Source organism: Giraffa tippelskirchi, chromosome 2 (assembly GCF_054371585.1).
Source record: "Giraffa tippelskirchi isolate mGirTip1 chromosome 2, T2T-mGirTip1v1.2.pri, whole genome shotgun sequence".
Classification (NCBI taxonomy): Eukaryota; Metazoa; Chordata; class Mammalia; order Artiodactyla; family Giraffidae; genus Giraffa; species Giraffa tippelskirchi.
The window spans coordinates 141,905,841-141,929,061 of NC_137276.1; the positions used below are offsets into that span (position 1 = coordinate 141,905,841).

General features: G+C 37.5%; 1 protein-coding gene and 1 long non-coding RNA gene across 2 annotated transcripts in view; one reads left to right on the top strand and one right to left on the bottom strand.

The window, feature by feature from the left end:
• The window catches only part of SPATA16 (spermatogenesis associated 16), a 252,946-nt gene that overhangs the window by 204,797 nt on the left and 24,928 nt on the right, over positions 1 to 23,221 (bottom strand). The gene's annotated exons all lie outside the window — the stretch shown is intronic.
• LOC145538627 (uncharacterized) lies at positions 442 to 22,189 on the top strand. Its single transcript, XR_014077105.1, has 2 exons — positions 442 to 806; positions 22,006 to 22,189. It is a non-coding gene; the product is annotated as an uncharacterized LOC145538627 (long non-coding RNA).

The following is a 23,221-nucleotide window of genomic DNA, read 5'->3' on the forward strand; positions in this document are numbered from 1 at the left end:
AATTCATCAAATACATTTTTTGGCATTTATTAGGATGAACATATGATTTTTTCACCTTTAGTCTATAAATGTGGTAGTTATATAAGTAGAATATCCTCTGGCTGATCCTAGGCTACTGAACTATGATTTATTCTGAGAGGCCATCTATGATGCCCCCACATAAGGTTAGATCCTCCTGTTATGTGTCCCCATGGCACCACATACCAGACCTGCCCCAACATTTGCAAGGCCTGGGGCAAGAATACAAATGAAGTACTACATCCCATTTGTCTAAATATTTTAAAACTATCAATCAAGCTAGCAACCCGTTAAATAAAATATGTTCCATCCTCCTACCATGAAAAATATATCCTTCAAACCACCTGGAAAACAAGGTTCAAATTAGAATTTTCAGAATCTTCAGAGCTCTGTTCTAGAACATGATTTTGGGGGAGAAGTAGCCCCCACCCCTTGTCTATAGTCTGTGGCACTCCTCTTTCTCTTTCCCTTCCCATTCCTGCCTCCACCCAGAGCTGCCAGGGGATTCCTCTGCCTGTGTGTGGACCACTCAGACCGCACATTCAAGCCCTGTTCACAGTCTTCCCCAAGCATTGTGTTTTACCTGTCCATTGCTGGGCATATAAGCACAAGCTCAACATTCAGTAGGTGGATACAGGGACATCTGCTCTGGCCCTAGGAGTGGGTTTAGACCATTCGAGGAGGAAATTCTGGCATCCCTGTTGCTCAGAGGAGGGTCTAGTAGGGATTGTGAGCTCCAGATGGACATGTCCAAGATATCTCACAGATGTCTGCTGTCTCCTTGCCTGGTGAGAAGGGGCACTGTGGGTGGTGGGGTGGGGAGCAGAGAGAGTTTCTCTGAAACCTAGGACTGAGGCCAAAGACGCTTTCTGTCTGGGTCTAAGGGTGGTAGTGCCTTGAACCATCCTATCATAACATTTATCATAGTTTTTTCTCACTACTCTTTTTCTTAACTCTGTAAGCACTGGATCTGTCTTGTTCATTCTTGCATCACAGGTTCCTAACATGGTGCCTGGCATCAGTTAGGTATTTATAAATATTTTTGGAATGAAAAAACATGCTAATCATCTTTAAAACAGGCCACATCTTTTAAAATATATCTGTGAAATTTATAAAAATTATAATGTTTTAGGGATTAATGAATAATTTTAATTAAAAGTCAAAGTTTTATAGGCTTCAGCTTTTTACTACGTTGATATAAAACTGGAAATAAATAGCATACACATAATTAAAACTCATACACATAGAAACTGAAAAATCCTTTCAAATGATAGTAGAGAGAAGGGGATATTTTAAAATTTGACAAGATATTTAGAAAAAAAATCTATATGTAGGCAGTATTCCTAACAGAATTCTCTATTAAGAAACTTTAAAGCATTTTAATCAGTACTAATTGGGAAATGGTTATAGTATATAGAGTTGATGAAGTATTATACTATAAGCTGATGAAATTATAATAAGGATTAATGATAATATGAAAAATATGTGCAATATAATTTTAAGTGAAAAAATACAATGCAAAATGTATACCACATATTTACAATAACAAAGTTATTTTTATGTAAGAAAAAGATGGGCAAAACAGAAAAATGACAATAACTGCATCAGGGTGGTAGAATTGTGGTTCAGCTTTTTCTTTTAAAAATAATTTAACTATGTAGCAAAGCCTCTGTCCAAAACTAAAAATTTAATAATACTAAATAAAACCACTTAGGTATGAGTAGATTTTGAGTGTCAAAGGATATTTTTTTCTCAGTTAAATTAGTTTTTGTTTACTCATGCTCTATACATTGATGTAACTTTATTTAGAAAAGTAGAGTAACCAAACTTTATACTCACACCCATATGATTATATATAGTCATATACATAAATGTATATTTAAATATAATTTATATTAAAAAATGTTTATTTTCTGTTTTTTTTTTTGGCTGTGCTGGGTCTTAGTTGATGTGCCCACTTTTCTCTGGTTATGGTGAGTGGGGGCTACTCTCTAGTGGCACTGCACGGGCTTCTCATTGCAGGGGCTTTTTCTGTTGTGGAGCACAGGGTCTCGGGCACATGGGCTCAGTAGTTGTGGCTCCCGGGCTCTGGAGCACAGGCTCAGTAGTTGCCACACATGGGCTTAATTGCTCCGTGGCATGTGGGATCTTCCTGGATCAGGGATCAAACCTGTGTCTCCTGCTCTGGCAGGAAGATTCTTTACCACTGAGCCACCAGGGAAGCCTGAAATTTATATATATATATATATTTTTTTTTACCACGATCTATATTTATATTTTAATATTTTTATTTTTAATTTTTATATTGTTTACTGAGATAAATTTAGACACACTGGAGGAAGCCCAGAGGAAAGGAAATGTAACCTGAAAATTTCCTTATAAAAACTAAGGACTTTTAGCCTGGAGAAGACCCAAATTATATTTCATATATGTCTTAGATACAAACTGCGGTCCTCTAGAAAAGGCCCCAGACATTTATTTATTTACACTCACTCATCCATTCAGCAAATGTTTAGGAGACTGCTATGCTTTGAGAGCCTTTGCCAGATGCTAGAGAAGAAGTGATGAATAGTACTAGCAGGTGAGTGACCATGGAAGTTACTGTGATGTCCTGATGGGAGAAAGTATAACCGAAGATGTAACACTCAGGAAGGAAGGTTTCTGTGAACCCAGGTTAAACACTTCTCCTGGTCAGAGCTGTTCAAGGATGGACTGACCGCCTACGATGAAGTAAATTCCTTTTCAGGATGCATAACCCATTGGCAGTGATGATGGTATTTTTAAATTAGATATGTAATTGGACCAGAAGACTTCTGAACTTTGAGATTTCTTCTATCTCATGCCCAAATCAGAGACAAGTGCACCAGAGCAGACCAAAGAAGGGAAACAAGACTCAAACTACCTGGGTAGAGAATTGATTTGGACATAAGAGATGAACTTACTTTCAGAGGAATAATTTTCTTCAGGTTGTGACTAGAAGTTAGAGGGAATGCTGACAGGCTGTGGAAACACACATCTTGTGTGGAGCCTTCTCTTCTCCTTTACAGGCAGGAGGCTGCATCTGATGGACCCTGCAAGTTTATTTCAGCTTAGCTATTGAAATGTTCTTATCTGTGGATGGCTGAGGAAATTAGTACCTGAGAGGAAGCTTCAGGAAAAGAGCTGGGAGGCAGAGGAGGCCTTGGAGTCAACAGCTGAGATGGAGAGCATGATTGTCTGCATCAGTGACAGCCGTCAGGGGAAGCAAGGATAGGACCCATTAGTTTCTGCAGGAAATGAGCCAGCAGAGGCTCTGAGGAGGGACATCTCTGTGACTTGAGGGAACCTGAAGAAACGGTGGTGGCAGTTTCTTGCTGTCAGGACATGAGAGGCAAGGATGAGGAGCTGTCATCATCAGGGGTTTTGCAGGTGAGCCTGTTGCAATCAGGAGTGAGAAAGGCACTGGTGAGTCATTGATGAGCAACAAGGAAGGGATTGGTATGCCAGGCAGGAGGAAATGGGGAGGAACTAGTAAACTGTTCTTCCTGGATTCAGCACACGCAGCCCTTTCCACACAGCAGGCCCTCAGGCATGGCTGGGTTTGTGATTTCTGACCTGCAGGTTGGAATTGTGGATTGTAATCTCACTCTTTATTTTTCAGATGTACTCTTTACTAAAAGTCCTGTTGTTAACAGGTGCTGCTGAACTCCCTCAATGAAAATTCAAAAAAAAAAACAAACAAACAAGACCCGAATGAAATTCAGATTAAAAATAAAGCGTATCCTTATGAATTAAGGTGCTTCCACATCACCATGTCATGTCACCCTGAGATCATTTCTTTGCAAATGAGGAAACTGAGGCATAGAACTCACAGGGATTAGATGGGAAGGAGCCAGATTGAAAATGCAGGTTTTCTGATGGCAGTTCCTGAATGCCTTCCACTGAATTGCTGCAGCATTGTACTTGTCAAGGAAAGCAGCTGCAGTTTGTCATGCTCCTTGGCAATTTGTGCTTCTTTTGTCAGCATAGTATCCAAATTGATGAATTTAACATGAGAGCAATAGTCTATTAAAGCACAAGAATATGGTAAAAGTAGGGATGGTGCTTTAGTTTTTCAGAAGTGTTAATGAGATAAAAAATTATGAGTGGCAAGATTGTGATCGTTACGTATGTCGAGTATAAATATAATCCAGTTGGCTTCTGAGCAACTCCCTTTTAGGAATAAAGACTGCTATCTTGCCCTTAGTCTGAATCACACTGTTGGTCTCAGGACAATTAGGTGGGAGAACATTGACAACTCACCTTATGTATCACGATGTCTGGGGAAAAAGTTGCTCACATATGCCTTATTGATATGCATCTACTACATCATTTCTGCACAGGCTAAAATGTATTCCCTTTCCTTCTGACCTAGCTTATTTTTATCATTAGATAGTTTAATATTTTCCTTATAGCCTTCTTTGCCCTTAAAACTAGGGGAAATGTACCTAATGAGTAAATTTAACTTAAAAGAATGTCAGCAATAGGGGGAATAGATCCATAAGAAAATTCATAAATGTTGGTACTTCTAATATAATATATAATCATTTGTTTTTTTAACTGGGTCTCTAACTTTACAGCCATCTTTTGCTCTCAGAATGGGTTTGGATTTAATATGTAGAAATGAATTTGTCTTTTTTCCCCTTCTTATAAAGGCCCCCTCTCTGTCCCTGTTCTCACAGAACGACATTTCACAACAGGGTCATATTGGCACTTGGTTTTCTTCATAATTACCTGTTTGTATGAGTACCCTCATTAGTAAATTTGCTAATATTTCCTCGTTATGAACTGAGGTCAAGCTGTGTTTTTGCATTAGTCATTTGTGTATTAAGCCAGCCAAAAATAACATGTTTTCATTTAGAACTATCTGATGATAGGTAAAGGGTAACAGGGAACAGATTAGGCACTAGAAAAATAATTCAGTGCAATATATAAATAAGGGTTGACTTGATCAAGTAAAAAAAAAGTTGAAAAATTATATTTGTAAATTGAAAAACGAAGCTTTTAACTTAAAATGAATTGATTTTAAAATGATGTTTGAAGACCTAGTCCCCACATCTGAGAAACTGCAGATTAGGTTATTAAAAGCAGATGCAGCATAGGCATATTCATGGACAACTTTCCAAGGTTCTTTAGGTTTTTTCTGTACATCTTGCAAACATCTTAGCTAATAAAATGTTGGCAATCTATATTTTAAAAATTTTATGCTCATCCATGAAATAAAGAGTCTAGGAACTACAGCTCTAGATGATGTCAGATGCCATAGCATCTCATTCTTCCTTCATTGGAACACACACCACATTTCATTTTCATTATTTTTTTATTTCTGAATGAGAATCCTCATGAAGGAAGACCCCCATGGATTGCATTCCTGGAGCCTGATGCAAATACCTGGCATAGAACAGGAACACAATAAAATTTTGTTGAATGACATTGCATTATGCAATACAAATTTGTTTGCAAGATGTACTTGTTCTGGATTATCTTTTTAAGGATGTTTGTATATTGAGCAGCTCTGGAAGAGAGAGGTCGCATTTCCCTCTGGAGAAAAGGAATGGCATGCTTATTATTCATTGTAAATGATTCAGGTTACCTAAACCTGAGGTTCTTCTTCTATAATACAGTCCACAGTGGATGCAGGTATCCATCAGACCTCATCTGAATCACTCCTGTGGGACTTGGGAGATAAGAGGGGCCGAGGCAAATGTGATGAGGCTCATGCTACTTGCTCAGCCATGGATAATGAAGCCCTTTGTTTGTGATCCAGGAGTCTCGTGCCTTCTGCTGCCATCCGTGAACTCTGGCAGGCTTCCTGTTAGCTTGCAAGCAGAGTATATATCATACTCTTCACAATTCTTCACAAGCCAATGGTTGAGAAGGAAGCAATTTAGCATATACTATGTTTTCCATGAGTCAGAAGGTGTGGTAGGTAGAATACAAGCTTTCCAAAGACGTTTACATCCTAACCCCCAGAATCTGTGAATATGTTATATATTGAGGAGAGGAGGAACTAAGATTGCAGATGGAATTAAGGTTGCTAATTGGCTGCCTTCAAGATCAAGAGATTATCCTGGATTATTTGGATGGGCTCAGTGCAATCACAAGGGTTCTTTGAATGTGGAAGAGTGAGGCAGAAGAGTCAATGTCAGAGTCAGGAGAGAAACTGCACTGTAGATTTGAAGGTGATAGAAGGGGCCACAAGCCAAACAATGGAGGCAACATCTGGAAGCTGTAAAAGGCAAGGAAATAGATTCTCCAACAGAGCCTCCAGAATGAAAGTGGTTCTCTTACTATGCCTTAATTTTAGTACAGTGAGTCTCATTTAGTCAGTGAGCCTAAGGTAATAAATTGTATTTAAATTGGTGATTTTTTACAGCAAGCTCAGAACACTAACACAGAGGGGAGTGTGTTAAGCCTTCCTAAGAGGGAAACTTTTGGGTTTTTTCCTCCTTGTCTGCCCGGTTTATGATCATCCTTTGGGCCTCAGTTGAAATGTTCTATCTTTTCGAAGGAGAATTCCCTGTTCTCCCTTTCTGCAGTAGCCCCTCCTGATAATTTCTTTCAGAGCACTATGATTTTTGTACAAATTACAATTAAAATAAGGTTCTGATGTAATTTTTCTGCAACTAAAACCTTATACATAGCTCAAGTAGAGATTGAAGATTGTCATTGTCTTTTTTGGTGAATGTCTACCCTTCATTCTAAAATTATTTTCTTCCTATATTTTCAATTTAAAATGCCCTTTGAATGAAAGGATGTTGTTAGAAGGCAATATAGTTGACTCTTGAACAAGTTAAAGGCTCCAACTCCCACACAGACAAAAACCTATGTGTAACTTTACAATCAACCCTCCATATCCTTGGTTCCAGCTCCACAGATTCAACCAACTGTGGACCATGTAGTACTGAAGTACACATTTAGTGAAAAACATCCACATACAAATGGACCTATCCAGTTCAAACCCAAGCTGTTCAAGGGTCAAATGTAGTAGCTTTTAAAATCTTTTCAGTGCCTTTTCTTGGCTAGTAAAATGTTGGCAATCTATATTGACCCCCATTTAAAAAATATTATGCTCATTCATGAAATAAAAAATCTAGGAACCACAGCTCTAGATGATGTCAGATGCCATAGCATCTCATTCTTCCTTCATTGGAACACACACCACATTTCATTTTCATTATTTTTTTATTTCTGAATGAGAATCCTCATGAAGGGAGACCCCCATGGATTGCATTCCCAGAGCCTGATGCAATGCTTGGCATAGAACAGGAACACAATAAAATTTTTTTGAATGACATTGCACTATACAATAAAAATTTCCCAGAGATTAATATGTACATAATGATACTGGAAGTATTAAGATTATATTCAGCATGCAAATGCCACAAGATAAAACCCTTCAAAAGTTATTTCTTTTTGAGACAAAAACAGCCATTGCCTTTGCGTACTCCTAAAATTATACTAATATTTCCAAATCAGTGACCTCAAAAGATACTGATATTCCTCATAAAGATTCCTATGTAACAGATTTCTTTTAGATCTCAGTAATAATAAAAAGATTATCTCTTCTCATGGATCATTTGTTTAAAATTAGTAAATGAATCAGTTAACTAACTAAATGAATTCCTTTTCCCTTTTTCCCTTGGTTTCTAATCAGTACAAAATAAGTTTCTTGATTTACTTTATTTCTTCTTTCCCATCCTACTTCCTCTGTCCCTTCTCTATTTGTTCTCTTTTTCACTTGTGTTCAGTTCAGTCCCTCAGTCGTGTCCGACCCTTTGCAACCCCATGAACCGCAGAACGCCAAGCCTCCCTGTCCATCAATAATTCCCAGAGTTCACCCAAACTCGTGTCGATTGAGTCGGTGATGCCATCCAACCATCTCATCCTCTGTCGTCACCTTCTCCTTCTGCCCTCAATCTTGTTACTTTGGTTTTATCTTACCTATGTTTCTTTGTATCGTAAGCTAACACTTGTGCTTTCTGGGGCTGGGGGGGGGGGGCGGGGGCACGGAATTAAGGTACTAACTGGCTCAATCACTGATATATTGAGGCTCCAACACACTAAGCTTGTCCTACACACTTCCGTCTAATTTTGTCTGATGTTCTCACAGTAAGAATAACATCCAATTTCCCACTGAGCAGTTTACCTGGTAACTAGTTAAAAAAATGAATCATAAATTGTTTAAAGTCAAACCCCTCTTGGACAATATACTCTCTATATAACCTTGTAAAAAGGAAAGTAATTTTGAGCTAAAGGGAAATTGTAAGTATACAGTTGTGAACATTCAGTAAATGACCATAAAAGACAGACATGTATTATCTAGCAGATATATATTATTTATATATAAGCTAAAATGTACCAGGACAGGTTTCCCTATGAAATGATCCTAGAAATATTAGAAAAGATTTTCAAAGGGATTTGAATGAATCTGTATCTTTCTGTTGTTGTTGAGTTGCTCAGTCTTGCCTGACCCTTTACAACCCTGTGGACTCCAGGTTTCCCTGTCCTTCACCATCTCTCAGAGCTTGCTCAAACTCATGTCCCTTGAGTTGGTGATGTCATCCAACCATCTTGTCCTCTGTCATCTGTGTCCCCTTCTCTTCCTGCCTTTAATATTTCCCAGCATCAGGGTCTTTTCTAATGAGTCAGCTCTTCCCATCAGATGGCCAAAGTATTGGAGCTTCAGCTTAAGCATCAGTCCTTTCAATTAATAAAGGGTTGATTCCCTTTAGGATTGACTGGTTTGATCTCTTTGCAGTCCAAGGGACTTTAGCTCTATATCTTTAGCTCTAGTTAATCACAAAGGGTACTAGTAAAAGGAATATAAGCTTTTCTATTGGATCATGTATTGATAAATACAGTATGTGACTTTATGAGAGTTTTTTTTTTTTTTTAATCAAACACCAATTTCTGTGAAATGGGAATTGGAAGGAGAAGTGAGGATGGAATGAGCTTGTTCCTGTGATGGGCAGGCCACAGGGGTGAGTAATAGGTCCTTCATAGTCACCTCAGAACATTTCCACTTGATTTTTCTAAATTTATTGAGCTTATATTCAGCCATTGGTTGTAGGCATCTGTTCATTAGTGTATGCCCTTTTAATGATTATGCTGTGATTGGCTATGTGGATTATAAAATATTTGGAAACCACTCATGGTTCAATGCAGGAATTTATATGAAAAGTGGCTCAACTACTGAGTAGGCAGCATTACGTAATGGTTATAGTTACAGTGTGTTTGAAATCACATAGTCCTAAGTTCAGGCTCTAATTCTACTACTAATAGGTGATCTTAAGCAAGTTATTTGACTTCCTAGAAACTTAATTTCATTATCTGCAAAATGGGTCTAATGATAATCCTACTTCTTTGGGTGGTTGTGAGGACTGAAAGAGGTGTAGTAAGTAAATAGCTGGCACACATTAACCACTTAAAAATGCTGACTTAAGCACACAAACAACAGAGAAAACCAAGAGTTAAGACTAAACCTCTAAGTATTTGAATGGAAGGAATTTCAGGACAATAGAAAACAATTTTTTTTTTTTTTTGGCTGGGTATGGAAATGTTTCTTCTCTCCATTGTATCTTAGAGATGAAGAATGAATAAAAATAATTTTAAAGTCATCTGTGTATCTATAATCCATCTATAGATTTCAGATTTTTTTTAAAACAGTAATCCTGGAGGCAGTTACTACTCAAAGTTCAGCAATGATATCATGGAAGACAAACAGCTTTTCTATCAAATCACTCCCACCAGTCAGCAGGAATTCCAAGCTGGGTATTATTATTGACCAAGCCATTATTGACAGTCTCTTTGTTTCTTGTTTAAAATGAATACTAAATAGGAGGAATCAAAGTGTTTGAAATCACATCTATTGGAAATCAATGGTTTACACCAGACACTAATTAAAATATAACACTTTCAACAAATTTTAACAAGGAAGAATTCATCCAGAATTCATATAACGGCACTACCATATGCTATCTATAAAACACATTATTAGATGTATATTCCAGGTGAAATCTACCTTTAGCTAGGTAACATGTTTATTTTCCCTCTAAGGATTTTCTAGGAGAGATGACAACACTAGACCTTGTGAATTAGAGACAACATCAAAATCTAAAATATTACAATTTCAAATAATACACAATTCCTAAAGGGCCAAAAATTTTACAGTCTCTAAATATAAGAGAAATTATGCTTTTATACAAGAAAGGAAAGGAAAGGAAAGGAAAGGAAAGTCGCTCAGTCGTGTCCGACTCTTTGCGACCCCGTGGACTGTAGCCTGCCAGGCTCCTCCGTCCATGGGATTCTCCAGGCAACAACACTGGAGTGGTTTGCCATTTCCTTCTCCAAGAACCTTACTACTAATAAAGAGCTTTCTGATTTTTATGGACTAGGAATATTTTTTTTCTAAATGTTATTTTTTATCTACTCTCCTATTTCTTGAAAATATGAGCATGCACTTCATTTTAGGGACATTTACCTCATACTGTAAGAAATGGCCAATCAGGTCAGCATTGGCGCTCCTAAAGGATGGTAATTGAGTTCTAATGCAAGTTTATAACCCAATGCAAATTAAAGGAAGTCGTTTTCTTCTACTTTGCAAAGAATCACCAGAAGTATATAGGGGAAAATTTGCTTGCCCACAAGGTACTTTTCAGGTTTGTTTTGAATTTAAAACCATCACACTCCCAAGACAACGCCAACAACCCATTAGAAATTTGGAGTTTATAGCACAGAAATACACAGAAAAGCCAATGGTGCTTAGACATAGTAAAATATTCTCAACTCATACACAGTAAAAGAAATGAAAATTTATTTTGTACTGATTTTTAAAAGGCTATTATTTTGGAAAAGATTAAAAATTGCCTAACATACTGGTTTGGTGAGAATAAAGAAAAATAAGTCTTCTTATGCAAAACTGATGGAAGTGTAGCTTGGCAGTGTTTATTGAAATTTCAAATGTGCAAACTCTTAGATTCTAATGTGAGAAATGTCTCCTACAGACCTGCATGCATTCATTCAAAATGACATGCACACAAGGTTATTAATTACAGCACTATTTCTAAGAACAAAACACCAGAAGCAATCCAAATGTTCATCAATGGAGAATATGCATCTTCCATATATTGAAATATTAGGCAGCGAATAAGATGGAGAAAATATATGCTGATATAAAAAAGTATCTAAGACTTATTTCTAAGTAAAAAAAAACAAAGTTGCAGAAAGAATATGTACTTCCATATTGCTTATATTTATTAACTTAAAAGATAAACAATGATTGCCCATTTGGAGGGAAATTGGCTGGCTGGAGGAGAGGGCTAGAAAGGAGTCATTTGCATGCTATTTTATACCTCTTAAATTTTGAACTATATGAATATATTACCTATTCAGAAAAGTAAGTGAGAAACTTCAAATATATCATCCGAATTCAGTGAGTGGCCCACCTTGTACTAAAGAGAGTCATGCTGTGTGGTAGTGAGCTGATGATTGACCCAAGTATTCCACTGTGCATGCTACTGTCATCAGGGTGCACTTAAGTGGAGGTCAAAAACCTATCACAGCCACCTACACCTCCCTCCAGCTTCTGCTAAGCCTTTTGGCATTCTTTTTCATTTTTTCACATTCCTCCTTTGACAGCCTGAATTAACTAATGGCAGTGCTACAACTGTGTGATGCCATAAATGGACATCCCTACATATAAGATCCTGTTCCCTGGATGCCACCTCTGAGAATTCTGCCTAAATCCATCACTTACTGATAGGAACCTGCATTAGAATACGCCCTCAGTATTCATGCCACTAAGGCAGAGAGAAATATATAATAATGCAGTTTTAACGTAGCCATGAGAATGACTCTCTATGGGAGCCAGAAATGCTGAGCAGGTCCATGGTGCCAGCAATGGCTTCCTGTACTCTAAGCTGATAAGTATCTCTGGTGTTAAGAGATCATATTTTACTTACTTCTTTTGTTTAAGTGGATATACTTGATTGCTGCTTCCATAAGGCATGCACACAGTAGGACATTCCTAACTTGAGATTCAGATCAGGGCTGAGCTACTTTACTTCAGGTATCTTTTGTTTGGATCATTGCTGAGTGAAGTTTTAAAGTTAAAACACAATTAAAATAAAAACAATAGAACCAAGTGGTGTGAGGTTACCAGCTTTCAACATTCACACCTTATGAAGCATCAGAAAGTGTGAATGTTGACTGTTACATTAGTTTTCACTTTTCACCATTATGTTTGGTATTTAAGAACATGTATTTGTTGTTTAAAACCTTCATGCCAGCGCATAATTACCACCCTATCGCAAAGCCAGTACTCTAGGAAACATCCCAAAGAGACTATACTAAAAACACACAGTATACACACACACACACACACACACACACAAACACACACACACACTATGTTAATAAAACTACTAAGAATTCTTATTTATCAATATTCTAATTTTTAAGCACTCAAATTAGGATAATTCCTTTATTAAAAAGATGTGCTTATCTCTATATGCATATATATTGATATATTTCCTCCTAAAGTAGTCAAAAACAATTATTCAATAATAGTCCTAGTATCAAAAAAGAAGAGAAAATCCCATAAATATAAATGAACATGCCAAGATATAAAAACAACCTTGCTGACTAAAGGGTATATTATAAAAGCAATTTATCATTGCAGCAGTTTACACAATTCTAATAACTCTTACTGCCTTTCGCTTAGTGATTAGTGTTGTACATACATAGGGAAAAAGGACACAGTAGAGGTACAAGTAACCAAAAGAAAAAATGACCCTTAACTTTGCTGGACATGAAAACCCTCTTTCCACTTCTTTTCTCTCAGACTAAGGCTTGCTGAGCCTGTCCCTTAGCATAGTGTCACAAAAAAACGCATCATCTAGCTGTTCTATCTTTAACTCTATCAGACTCGTGACTATTTCCTCACATTTACTAAGATTTGACACCTGGATTATGGCTCCTCTTTGCTCTTTGTCCCAGAATCATCCTGAGTGACTTCAGATATTCAATATCCAGCTGTGAAAGTGACTCATCTAATATCCTGGCTTCTCACTTTTTTTTTGAAACTCCTGAACTCTCATTTAGTAACCCAATCTCATGGAACTTCATCTCTCAAACCTTATACTCCAGGACTACTCCTTGGCCAATCTCCTAGGCTTTCAGCTCTTTCACTCTCTTATCTTCAAATGCCTTTCGTTTAACTGTCAGTCCTTGGACCATTACACCCCCTCTAGAAGAGGAGCTAAAAAGCCTCTTGATGAAAGTGAAAGAGGAGACTGAAAAAGTTGGCTTAAAGCTCAACATTCAGAAAACTAAGATCATGGCATCTAGTCCTATCACTTCATGGGAAGTAGATGGGGAAACAGTGGAAACAGTGTCAGACTTTATTTTTTTTTGGGCTCCAAAATCACTGCAGATGGTGACTGCAGCCATGAAATTAAAAGATGCTTACTCCTTGGAAGGAAGGTTATGACCAATCTAGATAGCATATTTAAAAGCAGAGACATTACTTTGCCAACAAAAGTCCGTCTAGTCAAGGCTATGGTTTTTCCAGTAGTCATGTATGGATGTGAGAGTTGGATGGTGAAGAAAGCTGAGTGCTGAAGAATTGATGCTTTTGAACTGTGGTGTTGGAGAAGACTCTTGCGAGTCCCTTGAACTGCAAGAAGGTCCAACCAGTCCATCCTAAAGGAGATCAGTCCCAGGTGTTCATTGGAAGGACTGATGTTGAAGCTGAAACTCCAATACTTTGGCCACCTCATGTGAAGAGTTGACTCATTGGAAAAGACTCTGATGCTGGGAAGGACTGGGAGGAGAAGGGGATGACAGAGGATGAGATGGCTAGATGGCATCACCGACTTGATGGACATGGGTTTGGGTAGACTCCAGGAGTTGGTGATGGACAGGGAGGCCTGGCGTGCTGTGATTCATGGGGTCGCAAAGAGTCGGACATGACTGAGCGACTGAAGTGAACTGATTCTGTCCTTTCCTGCCCAGCTGAGAGCCATAGTCCACTATTACGACCATTCTGTCATCATTAATCACAATAATTCTGCCCTCTCATCCATTTTATCAAAACCTCAAGTCTCAAGTCAATGAAAATTTTTGGATGCTCAGAGACACATTGTAGAAAATCACATAACTTTGCAGTTTGCTGTCACAGTGAATTCATGGTCCCTCTTCTGAGGGAGGCCTCGAGTATTTAGTCTTTTGTCTAATTTGTCTCTGTTGTCTATCCAGTCTTTCTCAAATTCTCCAACTGCTTTCAATTCAATTAAAAAATATAGAAATTCTCTCAAATTACCCTCAATTCATGAAAACTCTTCTTCCTATCCAGTAATAAAATATAACCCAGAGACTGAGCACTGTCTTTGTTGTCTACATACACTAGAGTGATATAACAAAAATAAACATGTAATTGACACCACCATTCCCCACATTAATCCTTTTGGGAGACCTCCTGTTATTTACTGAATAATGTCCAAGGTCTTGACAGGGTACTCATTGCCTCCTGGCTACCTACTAGCTCTTCTAGCTTTATTTCTCCCCATTCTGCCTTGGACTTTCTACCATGCTGTGCTTAGTTGCTCAGGCATGTATGACTCTTTGTGACCCAATGGACTGTAGCCCTTCAGGCTCCTCTGTCCACGGGGATTCTCCAGGTGAGAATACTGGAGTGGGTTGCCATGCCCTCCTCCAGGGGATCTTCCCAACCCAGGGGTCGAACCCAGGTCTCCTGCATGCAGGCAGATTCTTTACCATCTGAGCCACCAGCAAAGCCCTTTCTACCATAACACTCCATGTATTTCTGTTTTACCCTGGCATTTTCTCTTTTTAGTTCCTTAGTTTCTCTCTTTAGTTCCTTTAGTTCCTTCATCTCCCTGACTGTTTCCTCCTAAAATCAATACTTGGATCATGGCAAATGAAATGTCTACTATAAGAAAAGTATAGTTATATTACAGATGTAGCTGAAGAAAGGATAAAGAACAATAATATTGGAATTGAAATCTTAGACTTTCTTGTAGATCTTGTAGTAAGCATCAAAGTGTTGATAAAGTAGTAACTACGCAATATTTTTTTTCACTGATTCTCAATCCTTGCTTTTTTTTTTTTAACATTGTTACTTCCCTATCCTAGAACTTACTTATTGCCTTTAATGCCAATTCCAATTTCCTCTGCCTGGTTTTTAAGGCCATCCTGTATCTGGCTTTATCGCTTCACCCTTATTTCATAATAATGCCTTCCCCTGGCCTGCCCATCTCTTTGCTGTCCTTATTCAGTTTCATGCTTCTTTCCTCAAGTTCTCTATCCTACTGATAATGTTTATCTCAAATATCACACTCTGTTTCTGTCCCCTCTACCCATCCCAGTTTTCCATTCTGTCTTTTTTTTTTTTTCCAGGATCATTCAAACTTTTAAATTCACCCCACATCCTCTTAGCATTTCCATGAGTATTTTATGCATTCTTATCTTTTTATCTTTAATAGAGAATAATAATAGTTCTCAACTCACTGGGTTACTGTGAGAATTAGAAGTGTTAGTATAGATTTTGTGCCTGCCAGAGTTCATGCTCATAGATGTGTATCACAAACTTCATCAAATGTTCTCATCCTAAATCTTTCTTCTACACGGCCATTGCACATCACGAAACACTTGATAGATTTCTAATTTCCTTACAGTTATAGAACCTCTGTCTAAAGCTTGAATCTGAGTTCCTTGAGAACCAAATCCCTGTCATATACTGTGGTCTTACCACCACATCACCTGACAAGTTGATGGAAAGTAGTAAGGAAGCAGTCACTTAACTTGTGGATGACTTATTGGTAAATCTTATCCTACAAAATCAGCAATTAATTACTAATGGGTTAGTAGCATAATTTGAATCATCATCATCAGCATAGGCTAAAACAAGTTCTCCAGAAGTTATTTCCTTCTGTATATAAAATATACATTGGTGGTAACATTCAAGTATGTATGAATCCAATGTTCTTGGTATTCATAACAATTCATTCAAAATAGGGAAACCATACTGAGACTATGTAATGAAAATTTGTTTCCCTTTCTGTATTACACCCTGCCTGTCTACATCCTATTCTCTGATAGAAACAGAATCATCTCTCAGGTGGAAAGAAAGTTCTTCTCTATTTTAGTGACTCTCAAATGAGGCAACAGAATAGGTGAACTAGGTGATTAAATAAAAAATTTTTCTAACCTTCTTCTAGATAATCTCAATCAAAACAGTAACCACAACCTTACTCTGTGCTACACTCCTGTGAACAAATTTAAGTGAATCTCATATGCTTGGTACATGCAGAGTCTGTTTGAACATCACACTGTGTTGTGTGTGAAGGCTGGAAAGGAGTAGGGGAAAGAAAATATTGCTGATTTCAACTGTATCTGGCTTGGGAAGCCTTGCAAGAAATTTAGAAAGTTAGATAGTGAGAGAAGTGTTGGGCAATATTATCCAATATTTGGATAAGAATAATTATTTTTTAATGTGTGTGAACCTCAACATGGAATCATCAAGTTGAATTACAATTTAGGGTTGTGCAAGGTTTCAGTGAGTGAGTTGGTTAAGTTTTGATTCACAACAGTGTAAACAGAATTAACTGCATTTAAAAATACACTAACATTTACTGTAATTTGAAACAAACCTCTAACAACAACTCATAAACTATGAAAATGATCCTGTTCACTAAAGAGATTTTGCTCAGCTTCCTATGGATTAATAATGACTTTTTGTGAGGTAATCACTAATGGGATAGACTTAGAGAAACATTCTAACCAGCCACTGACTGGTGTTTAGTATCAACCTATTTAATTCGTGTTAACAGAAAAGTAGTCATTAAGTTCATTTGCTTTTTAAGTGAATATGAGAAGATTGTTTTAAATGTAAATTTCCAAAGAATAAATTTTCAAGACAGTAATATTTACCTTTTTAATTGATGCTTTATAATAGCTTTAGAATGTTTAGATATTGTTTCTCTTAATTCCCTTTTAAAAAGCACACATGGGTTAATGTCTATTGTAGGTAATTGTGAAAAAGAAAGATCTTCTATGCTAGCAGTTCTCAACTGTTTTTAACTATTCTAGGAACATAAAATACCAGTGCCCCAAGCATGGTCATTGTCTGAGCCCCAGACCGTTGTGTCTCAGACTCTCTGAGAGCAAGTTTGGGCACCCGATACAAGTATATTTAATATCACTTCAAGGTGATTGAAATTATGTCAGAAATTTCCAAAGTTTATAATATTTTTATATGAAATGTGATTCTTCTTTCATTAACAAATGTGATACAGATTATATTGTAGTCTTATTTACAGAAAAATTCTCCCAGTCACCTCTCTCCCTGACACTCTACCACAATGGGAAAACCCCCTTGAGGGCAGGGACTAAGTTTTAAATATATTGGTATTCCCTGCATCTAGTGCTATGTCAGGCTGAAACAGCCAGTGAATGTTAGGGGTATTAACATACCTTTTTATTACAATGACAAATCTTGCTCTTGTAGAGATTATTTTTATTTAATTAGTGCTTACTTATAGATATGTATCTAATTTTGTTATTTTACTTTGGTGATTAACAGAGGCATTTGTTTTGTATTTTCCTGCTATGTAGATTTGCTAGCACTTAAAACATTATTTTTCTGCCATAAGGGTCATGGCATCTGGTCCCATCACTTCATGGGAAATAGATGGGGAAACAGTGGAAACAGTGTCAGACTTTATTTTGGGGGGCTCCAAAATCACTGCTGATGGTGATTGCAGCCATGAAATTAAAAGACGCTTACTCCTTGGAAGGAAGGTTATGACCAACCTAGATAGCATATTCAAAAGCAGAGACATTACTTTGCCAACAAAGGTCCGTCTAGTCACGGCTATGGTTTTTCCGGTGATCATGTATGGATGTGAGAGTTGGACTATAAAGAAAGCTGAGCACCGAAGAATTGATGCTTTTGAACTGTGATGTTGGAGAAGACTCTTGAGAGTCCCTTGGACTGCAAGGAGATCCAACCAGTCCATCCTAAAGGAGATCAGTCCTGGGTGTTCATTGGAAGGTCTGATGTTGAAGCTGAAACTCCAATACTTTGGCCACCTCATGTGAAGAGTTGACTCATTGGAAAAGACCCTAATGCTGGGAAGGATTGGGGCAGGAGGAGAAGGGGACGACAGAGGATGAGATGGTTGGATGATATCACCGACTTGATGGACATGGGTTTGGGTAAACTCCGGGAGTTGGTGATGGACAGGGAGGCCTGGTGTGCTGCAATTCATGGGGTCGCAAAGAGTCGGACACGACTGAGCGACTGAACTGAACTGAAAACATATTTTTATCATTAATTAATTATATGATGCCCCTGGATGGAACAAAGATGGCAACAGTCATGATAGAAATTGAAATGTTCAATTCTGATCTGACCATACAGAGTTCACGTCACTTTATATGTGAGAACTAAGAACAAAATGAACTGCTTTCTAGCATAACAATCTGTGCATTTAAGTGAAAGTTTGTATTTTTTGTCAGAAGCAGTTAATAGTTCAAAATACTGTTTGATTTAGATTACTTATTCTAAAAGGGTATAGAATAAAGTAAAAAACAGTGAATTATTCTGGTCCCTTGCTTTGATTAAATATAGTCCTTAACAGAAACTATGAAATTTTAATGTTAATTAAAGAAAAAAAGGATATGGGTTAAAATGACGATAAACTATTGAATTGGACAAAATCTTTTGGGGCATTAAAGTTTTAAATTGAATACATACTGTACAAAGAAATGAAGAACTTAAGGAATATAATGACAACTTGAACACGGATTTCGAGCTCATCATGTTTTCCAACAAGCAGTCCTGTGTGAAAGCATCTTGTGATTGGTCTTTAGTTCTTACCATTCCTGCTTAACAGTGTTTTAAGAGGTTCAGAAAGTTGCTCAAAGTCACAGAGCAATTAGGTACCAGAAGCAGCATCAAACAGATAATCTGACTCCAAATATAGTGCTCTATCATCACAGCTCTGGACCCTCATGGCCACCTAAGGTTATGTGAGCTAGATACTTGCAAGTGCTTACTGCCTGGACAATGGCAGGCATTTGCAAACCTATCAGTGTGTGGCATAAATCTCTACTACTTGAGTGGTCCCTGGACCAGAGACATGGACATCATTTGGAGCTCATTTGAAATGAGGAATCTGGATGCTTCATCACAGACTCCCACATATCAGAATCTGCTTTTTTAAAAAAATAATACTCCTATACAAGTTTTATAAACTGTTTAGTATGAAAAGCAAGAAAATAAAGATATTTAGATATGAAATTAGGACACAGGAATTTGATCCCAGCCCTGCCACAAACTAGCTGGGAACCTTAAAGCTTTTTGTTTTTTTTTAACTTTTTAAAGCAACGTTTTTTTTTTTTTAATCTGTGAAATAGAGATGATAATATCTGTTTTGAGGGTTATTGTGATACTTATCTAAATACATAGGCCTGGACCCCAGCAGGAGTTTAAGAAATGAATTCTGAATCCCTTTGCAGATCCATAGATGGGTAAAAAGACAGCTAGTTCCAGGGCACTCCACGAATTTGGTGAACTCTCGATTTCTTGGTCACATTGACTAGGAACTATCTGTATTAGAATCCATTTAAATTAAGCTTTCTGGGATGTCCACATTTTCATGCCCTAGAGATTTGCTACAGAATTATTTTCAGAGCAATTATAGGTGAGGCGGCCCTATAATGAGATATCTTTGCTACTTCATTAAATAAACCCCCTTGGATGGGCTCCAAAATGGACCTGCCTCATACCAAATTCCATTACACTGGAAGTAATCTCATAAGAAGGCCCTGGTGTGGGTTCAATCGTCCTGGATACTTAATGTTTACCATAAAGGAAATGTGTTCTAGAACAGTGATTCTCAAAAACTGGTTCTCAGACCAGTACTTTATTGATCTAAGGGGCAATGAAAGAAAAAAAAAAGACAATTTAGTCAACTTTCCATAAAGTTGAATTATAATCTATTTAAAAAATACCCTTCATTCTGAGAGTATGCCCTATTTTGAGAATATGCCCTTTCTATTTTCTATCTTTTTTGGTGTTAAACTGCTCCATATTTTAATGGAATAATGAAATTTTAATGAAATAATATAATGATAGCTATTTTTGTGATGTTCTTGCATAATACAAATACGAGGTCAATCCTCTCGCCTCTCCAACTTTAAAAAAAAAATTAAGTTCCTTGAAATCCTAAATTCCAAACAATTGCTAGAGAAAAATGCTTAAAAGGAAATTCTTTCCTATGAAATTCAGTGCAGTTCAGTTACTCAGTCATGTCCAACTCTTTGTGACCCCATGAACTGCAGCATGCCAGGTTTCCCTGTCCATCACCAACTCCCAGAGCTTGCTCAGACTCATGTCCATTGAGTTGGTGATGCCATCCAACCATCTCATCCTCTGTCATCACCTTCTCCTCCTGCCTTAAATCTTTCCCAACATCAGGGTCTTTTCCAATGAGTCAGTTTTTCACATCAGGTAGCTAAAGTATTGGAGTGAGTAGCCTATCCTTCTCCATCAGGTCTTTCCGACCCAGGAATCGAACCAAGGTCTCCTGCATTGCAGGCAGATTCTTTACCAACTGAGCTACTCAGAGAAGCCCTCCTATGAAATTAGCAAGGAACATAAAGCATTTTAAGTTGGAGACCAAACTGTAAAGTTTTCATTTTAGGGCAAATTTATGCAGTGTCAGCATCTCACAGAGTGTGATTCTCATCTCATCTCCTTGAACTGCTATGTGTACCAGGACCATTTGGGATCTCTTAAAATCCAGATCCTGATTCTGCAGGTCTGGCACAAAGTTCTGTATTTCTCACAAACCCTCACTTAGAGTAGCAAGGGCATAATGGTTAAGGTGGTGAGCTCTGAACCAGATCGTCTTGGTTCAGTCCCTGGCACTACCACATCTAGCTGTTGATCTTTGAGCAGGTGATTTAACCTTTCTATCCCTTAGTCGTCTCATTAGCATAAAATAATAATAGTTTCATCTCGGATGCTTATTGTGAGAATAAAATGTAACATTGAATGTAAATATTCCCAGGATGTAAAATACAATACCTGACACATAGAAAGAGCTCCATAAATGTGAGTTATTATTCTAACTTCACAGAACAGTGACTGGAGCACCAAGATATTAAGGAAAAAAGCACCTTAAGGAGTTCCTGCATGATGAAATCGGAATTGAAAATTCCATTTGGTGAGGGATAAGTTGTGCTCTATGTTCTTTGGCTGGTTCAGTGGGATTGTTTGACGCTGCGTATCTTGAAGGGTGTGTGTATAGGTCTGTTCTACTTCAAAAGGTGGAAGCCTCTGAGTTACTAAGATCCTATGAGTAAGGCTGAAATGATGGTATGATTTAGGTTGCATGCCACAAAATTATTAGACTTCTTCATAATTTGAGTGCTTTTCTTATAAATGACAAAAATGTGATTAGTACATTCCCAGACCTTTAAGTTTTCCTATTAGCAAACACCTTAAGGTGTTTGCTAATAATTATTCTTTCCCTATGAAAGTTCAACTAGAATGTTTTTGAATTAATCTTTTCTAACTTTTTATTGACAGCCAAGAAGTTCACTGGATGGTTATATAGCATCACCAACTCAATGGACATAAATTTTAGCAAACTCCAGGAGATAGTGAAGGACAGGAAAGCCTGGCGTGCTGCAGTCTATGGGGTCACAAAGAGTTGGACACAACTTAGCAACTGAACAACAAGCAATTTACTGGAAATAGTGTGTACTGCCTAATGTGCCTCATTGGCCCATGAGGCCAATGGCTTTATTTTTTAATAGAATCTGTAACATTTTAATAGAGGGTGAATTTACATAGTTGTTCTTTAAAAATTATAGGTAACAGCATCTAGGCATAAAACTGTGATTTCATATGAATGTATGTTTTTTATCTTTCAGTTTATACCTTTTGCCCATCTGGTGTGTTTTCTGCTGTGATTTCAATACAGGAGCAAATGATGACTGATTTTAGCAAAGATTGAGAGTTAGTCACAGAATTCGTTTCATCAAGCACATTTAAGTAAATGCCTCCTATGTTCTGAAATCCTGAAAGATTAAAGTTGGCTGCTTTTTGGAAGCTAAACTGTTATCTTCTGAATCACTCCATATTATTTTGTCTTATTCATTATAAAATACCATGAATTTACTTGTCTAGTTACCATGTTATAAAAACAAAAGGAGTTAAGACTTTGTCAAGAGTACAGGGAAACTAACATAGAAGTAGAACATTCCTAATGGATTTACTAGGTGAGTTGGAAATTATTGTGTCTATAAATAGTCACAAATTTCTAGTGCCTTTCCCCCGTTTTTACTTTTTCTTTTCATGGTTTTACCTTTAACCACAAGCAGCCTTCTGTGTATTTCTACAGCCTGACTCTGTACACGTACCACTCAGTTGCCAAGCATTTTGTATACGTCACAGTGCCCCCCCCCAAATAATAATCACTCACAGGAGAGTTGCTAGTTATCCTTCAATAGCCATGTCCAGTCTCCCCTTCTTTATCAGTAATAGGACCCCTGAACGTTAGGGCCATTGGGAATCAAAACTGTATTTTTCAGCATTTCTTGTAGGTCTGTGCAGCCACATGACCAAATTTGGGCCAATATAAAAAAATGGAAATGGTGTGTGCAACTTCCCTTGAAGTGTGCTTAGAAGGACACAGTGTGACTCTCTCCTTCCTTTTGCCCTTTCCTGGCTGGTTAGAAGGTGGGCATGATAAAACCAAAAGGAGCTGTCATTTTGGATCCTGAGGTCACAGCCACATCTTTGGGAACAAAACAGAATCTGGTACCTGACGATCATACTGTACCAGTCCTTGACTACCTAACATTTATGTGAAAACAAACAACTCTCTTGCTTTTGACACAGATATTTTGGGTTTTTGTCATTTGCAGCCAAACCTAATTCTAACTTCACACACTGAAATATTCATTGATGCATCTATCTTTCAGGTGTGATCCTTATCATTATGCCTTGGTCTCTGTTCTTCATCCTACCTTACTCATGGTAGGACCTAAGGAAAAGCAACAGATGCATTAAGTAATACCTGAGAACACTCAGTATGGAAGCAATTAAATTCAATAGAGGTTCAATTCAGGAGAGAAGAGTTAAAAA